The sequence below is a fragment of the Mustelus asterias genome, unplaced genomic scaffold (genome assembly GCF_964213995.1).
Source record: "Mustelus asterias unplaced genomic scaffold, sMusAst1.hap1.1 HAP1_SCAFFOLD_2008, whole genome shotgun sequence".
Lineage (NCBI taxonomy): Eukaryota > Metazoa > Chordata > Chondrichthyes > Carcharhiniformes > Triakidae > Mustelus > Mustelus asterias.
In genome coordinates this window covers 15,001-20,000 of record NW_027591953.1, presented here as the reverse complement: position 1 = coordinate 20,000, position 5,000 = coordinate 15,001, and the positions used below count along the sequence as shown (strand labels likewise).

Sequence of the window (5,000 nt, the reverse complement as noted above, 5' to 3'; positions counted from 1 at the left end):
CAGCCGCTTCTTCTTTGCCGCTCATGGCAATTCTTTTCCCTCTCTCCTCCTCCTCCTCCTCCTCCTCCTTTGTGCTCTCTCTCCCTCTCGCCGCTTTTCACATCCTTGCGAGGCGTGGTTGTCTTTCAGCTCAGCCAGCGCCCAAGGGGCAAGACCGTAGCAGCTGAATGTCCTGGCAAAGCCAGGCTGAGGGAGCAGCCAAAAGATTGCCTGCCTCTGGGCCGAGGCTGCGGTGACCGTGTGTTGTGGGCAGCCTCTGCTGGCAGCAAAAGCCTACTGCACCTGGTATTCCCAGGCGGTCTCCCATCCAAGTACTAACCAGGCCTGAGTCTGCTTAGCTTCCGAGATCAGACGAGATCGGGCGTTTTCAGACTAGTATGGCCGTAGGCATTGACTGCCCTGCTTTCTGGCTAATTCAAGTCTCATAGCTCAGCCGCTTCTTCTTTGCCGCTCATGGCAATTCTTTTCCCTCTCTCCTCCTCCTCCTCCTCCTCCTCCTCCTTTGTGCTCTCTCTCCCTCTCGCCGCTTTTCACATCCTTGCGAGGCGTGGTTGTCTTTCAGCTCAGCCAGCGCCCAAGGGGCAAGACCGTAGCAGCTGAATGTCCTGGCAAAGCCAGGCTGAGGGAGCAGCCAAAAGATTGCCTGCCTCTGGGCCGAGGCTGCGGTGACCGTGTGTTGTGGGCAGCCTCTGCTGGCAGCAAAAGCCTACTGCACCTGGTATTCCCAGGCGGTCTCCCATCCAAGTACTAACCAGGCCTGAGTCTGCTTAGCTTCCGAGATCAGACGAGATCGGGCGTTTTCAGACTAGTATGGCCGTAGGCATTGACTGCCCTGCTTTCTGGCTAATTCAAGTCTCATAGCTCAGCCGCTTCTTCTTTGCCGCTCATGGCAATTCTTTTCCCTCTCTCCTCCTCCTCCTCCTCCTCCTCCTTTGTGCTCTCTCTCCCTCTCGCCGCTTTTCACATCCTTGCGAGGCGTGGTTGTCTTTCAGCTCAGCCAGCGCCCAAGGGGCAAGACCGTAGCAGCTGAATGTCCTGGCAAAGCCAGGCTGAGGGAGCAGCCAAAAGATTGCCTGCCTCTGGGCCGAGGCTGCGGTGACCGTGTGTTGTGGGCAGCCTCTGCTGGCAGCAAAAGCCTACTGCACCTGGTATTCCCAGGCGGTCTCCCATCCAAGTACTAACCAGGCCTGAGTCTGCTTAGCTTCCGAGATCAGACGAGATCGGGCGTTTTCAGACTAGTATGGCCGTAGGCATTGACTGCCCTGCTTTCTGGCTAATTCAAGTCTCATAGCTCAGCCGCTTCTTCTTTGCCGCTCATGGCAATTCTTTTCCCTCTCTCCTCCTCCTCCTCCTCCTCCTCCTTTGTGCTCTCTCTCCCTCTCGCCGCTTTTCACGTCCTTGCGAGGCGTGGTTGTCTTTCAGCTCAGCCAGCGCCCAAGGGGCAAGACCGTAGCAGCTGAATGTCGTTGAATGTAGCAGCAGACGTAGTCATCCGAGACGCTAGAAGCTGCACGGATCTCCCACATCTCTCACGTGCAATACTTAATCCCAATCACTGACATTTCAAGCACCATTTGAATGATTTTCAAAAAAATTTTAAAACTCTTCCCTTCACTTTTACCTTCTCACAGTGGCCTTTTTTTTTTGGTCAGAGGAGGAGGGAGGGAGGGAAACACTAATGTAGTGTTTGGGGATAACCACTCTGTGACATCAGACCTTCCGCTTCCCACTTCTTGGTGGATATTGCTTGCCTGACTTTTCCCAAAATGCACTGTGACATCAGACCTTCCGCTTCCCACTTCTTGGTGGATATTGCTTGCCTGACTTTTCCCAAAATGCACTGAGATACCAGACCTTCCACTTCCCACTTCTTGGTGGATATTGCTTGTCTGAGTTTTCCCAAAATGCACTGAGATACCAGACCTTCCGCTTCCCACTTCTTGGTAGATACTGCTGGTCTGACATCTCCCAAAATGCACCATTGAAGTCCCTCAGCCGCCTTTACCAGCCACCTGTCTGTCTTTCACCTGAGGAAGCACCCAAGGGGCAAGACCGTAGCAGCTGAATGTCCTGGCAAAGCCAGGCTGAGGGAGCAGCCAAAAGATTGCCTGCCTCTGGGCCGAGGCTGCGGTGACCGTGTGTTGTGGGCAGCCTCTGCTGGCAGCAAAAGCCTACTGCACCTGGTATTCCCAGGCGGTCTCCCATCCAAGTACTAACCAGGCCTGAGTCTGCTTAGCTTCCGAGATCAGACGAGATCGGGCGTTTTCAGACTAGTATGGCCGTAGGCATTGACTGCCCTGCTTTCTGGCTAATTCAAGTCTCATAGCTCAGCCGCTTCTTCTTTGCCGCTCATGGCAATTCTTTTCCCTCTCTCCTCCTCCTCCTCCTTTGTGCTCTCTCTCCCTCTCGCCGCTTTTCACATCCTTGCGAGGCGTGGTTGTCTTTCAGCTCAGCCAGCGCCCAAGGGGCAAGACCGTAGCAGCTGAATGTCCTGGCAAAGCCAGGCTGAGGGAGCAGCCAAAAGATTGCCTGCCTCTGGGCCGAGGCTGCGGTGACCGTGTGTTGTGGGCAGCCTCTGCTGGCAGCAAAAGCCTACTGCACCTGGTATTCCCAGGCGGTCTCCCATCCAAGTACTAACCAGGCCTGAGTCTGCTTAGCTTCCGAGATCAGACGAGATCGGGCGTTTTCAGACTAGTATGGCCGTAGGCATTGACTGCCCTGCTTTCTGGCTAATTCAAGTCTCATAGCTCAGCCGCTTCTTCTTTGCCGCTCATGGCAATTCTTTTCCCTCTCTCCTCCTCCTCCTCCTTTGTGCTCTCTCTCCCTCTCGCCGCTTTTCACATCCTTGCGAGGCGTGGTTGTCTTTCAGCTCAGCCAGCGCCCAAGGGGCAAGACCGTAGCAGCTGAATGTCCTGGCAAAGCCAGGCTGAGGGAGCAGCCAAAAGATTGCCTGCCTCTGGGCCGAGGCTGCGGTGACCGTGTGTTGTGGGCAGCCTCTGCTGGCAGCAAAAGCCTACTGCACCTGGTATTCCCAGGCGGTCTCCCATCCAAGTACTAACCAGGCCTGAGTCTGCTTAGCTTCCGAGATCAGACGAGATCGGGCGTTTTCAGACTAGTATGGCCGTAGGCATTGACGGCCCTGCTTTCTGGCTAATTCAAGTCTCATAGCTCAGCCGCTTCTTCTTTGCCGCTCATGGCAATTCTTTTCCCTCTCTCCTCCTCCTCCTCCTCCTCCTCCTTTGTGCTCTCTCTCCCTCTCGCCGCTTTTCACATCCTTGCGAGGCGTGGTTGTCTTTCAGCTCAGCCAGCGCCCAAGGGGCAAGACCGTAGCAGCTGAATGTCCTGGCAAAGCCAGGCTGAGGGAGCAGCCAAAAGATTGCCTGCCTCTGGGCCGAGGCTGCGGTGACCGTGTGTTGTGGGCAGCCTCTGCTGGCAGCAAAAGCCTACTGCACCTGGTATTCCCAGGCGGTCTCCCATCCAAGTACTAACCAGGCCTGAGTCTGCTTAGCTTCCGAGATCAGACGAGATCGGGCGTTTTCAGACTAGTATGGCCGTAGGCATTAACTGCCCTGCTTTCTGGCTAATTCAAGTCTCATAGCTCAGCCGCTTCTTCTTTGCCGCTCATGGCAATTCTTTTCCCTCTCTCCTCCTCCTCCTCCTCCTCCTCCTTTGTGCTCTCTCTCCCTCTCGCCGCTTTTCACATCCTTGCGAGGCGTGGTTGTCTTTCAGCTCAGCCAGCGCCCAAGGGGCAAGACCGTAGCAGCTGAATGTCGTTGAATGTAGCAGCAGACGTAGTCATCCGAGACGCTAGAAGCTGCACGGATCTCCCACATCTCTCACGTGCAATACTTAATCCCAATCACTGACATTTCAAGCACCATTTGAATGATTTTCAAAAAAATTTTAAAACTCTTCCCTTCACTTTTACCTTCTCACAGTGGCCTTTTTTTTTTGGTCAGAGGAGGAGGGAGGGAGGGAGGGAAACACTAATGTAGTGTTTGGGGATAACCACTCTGTGACATCAGACCTTCCGCTTCCCACTTCTTGGTGGATATTGCTTGCCTGACTTTTCCCAAAATGCACTGTGACATCAGACCTTCCGCTTCCCACTTCTTGGTGGATATTGCTTGCCTGACTTTTCCCAAAATGCACTGAGATACCAGACCTTCCACTTCCCACTTCTTGGTGGATATTGCTTGTCTGAGTTTTCCCAAAATGCACTGAGATACCAGACCTTCCGCTTCCCACTTCTTGGTAGATACTGCTGGTCTGACATCTCCCAAAATGCACCATTGAAGTCCCTCAGCCGCCTTTACCAGCCACCTGTCTGTCTTTCACCTGAGGAAGCACCCAAGGGGCAAGACCGTAGCAGCTGAATGTCCTGGCAAAGCCAGGCTGAGGGAGCAGCCAAAAGATTGCCTGCCTCTGGGCCGAGGCTGCGGTGACCGTGTGTTGTGGGCAGCCTCTGCTGGCAGCAAAAGCCTACTGCACCTGGTATTCCCAGGCGGTCTCCCATCCAAGTACTAACCAGGCCTGAGTCTGCTTAGCTTCCGAGATCAGACGAGATCGGGCGTTTTCAGACTAGTATGGCCGTAGGCATTGACTGCCCTGCTTTCTGGCTAATTCAAGTCTCATAGCTCAGCCGCTTCTTCTTTGCCGCTCATGGCAATTCTTTTCCCTCTCTCCTCCTCCTCCTCCTCCTCCTCCTTTGTGCTCTCTCTCCCTCTCGCCGCTTTTCACATCCTTGCGAGGCGTGGTTGTCTTTCAGCTCAGCCAGCGCCCAAGGGGCAAGACCGTAGCAGCTGAATGTCCTGGCAAAGCCAGGCTGAGGGAGCAGCCAAAAGATTGCCTGCCTCTGGGCCGAGGCTGCGGTGACCGTGTGTTGTGGGCAGCCTCTGCTGGCAGCAAAAGCCTACTGCACCTGGTATTCCCAGGCGGTCTCCCATCCAAGTACTAACCAGGCCTGAGTCTGCTTAGCTTCCGAGATCAGACGAGATCGG

The 5,000-nt window shown here is 54.7% G+C and overlaps 9 non-coding genes across 9 annotated transcripts in view; all 9 read right to left on the bottom strand.

The window, feature by feature from the left end:
* Positions 1-270: 270 nt before the first annotated feature.
* On the bottom strand, positions 271-389 carry LOC144489202 (5S ribosomal RNA). Its single transcript, XR_013496937.1, has one exon. It is a non-coding gene; the product is annotated as a 5S ribosomal RNA (ribosomal RNA).
* Positions 390-703: 314 nt separating this feature from the next.
* On the bottom strand, positions 704-822 carry LOC144489201 (5S ribosomal RNA). Its single transcript, XR_013496936.1, has one exon. It is a non-coding gene; the product is annotated as a 5S ribosomal RNA (ribosomal RNA).
* Positions 823-1,133: 311 nt separating this feature from the next.
* Positions 1,134-1,252, bottom strand: LOC144489199 (5S ribosomal RNA). The gene has a single exon (XR_013496934.1). It is a non-coding gene; the product is annotated as a 5S ribosomal RNA (ribosomal RNA).
* A 916-nt stretch (positions 1,253-2,168) lies between these two features.
* LOC144489198 (5S ribosomal RNA) lies at positions 2,169-2,287 on the bottom strand. Its single transcript, XR_013496933.1, has one exon. It is a non-coding gene; the product is annotated as a 5S ribosomal RNA (ribosomal RNA).
* Positions 2,288-2,589: 302 nt separating this feature from the next.
* On the bottom strand, positions 2,590-2,708 carry LOC144489197 (5S ribosomal RNA). Its single transcript, XR_013496932.1, has one exon. It is a non-coding gene; the product is annotated as a 5S ribosomal RNA (ribosomal RNA).
* Positions 2,709-3,010: 302 nt separating this feature from the next.
* Positions 3,011-3,129, bottom strand: LOC144489196 (5S ribosomal RNA). The gene has a single exon (XR_013496931.1). It is a non-coding gene; the product is annotated as a 5S ribosomal RNA (ribosomal RNA).
* Positions 3,130-3,440: 311 nt separating this feature from the next.
* LOC144489195 (5S ribosomal RNA) lies at positions 3,441-3,559 on the bottom strand. Its single transcript, XR_013496930.1, has one exon. It is a non-coding gene; the product is annotated as a 5S ribosomal RNA (ribosomal RNA).
* A 920-nt stretch (positions 3,560-4,479) lies between these two features.
* On the bottom strand, positions 4,480-4,598 carry LOC144489194 (5S ribosomal RNA). The gene has a single exon (XR_013496929.1). It is a non-coding gene; the product is annotated as a 5S ribosomal RNA (ribosomal RNA).
* Positions 4,599-4,909: 311 nt separating this feature from the next.
* LOC144489193 (5S ribosomal RNA) overlaps positions 4,910-5,000 on the bottom strand; it is a 119-nt gene continuing 28 nt past the window's right edge. Inside the window, exon 1 of the ribosomal RNA XR_013496928.1 lies at positions 4,910-5,000. This exon is cut by the window's right edge and continues 28 nt beyond it. This is a non-coding gene — a ribosomal RNA (5S ribosomal RNA).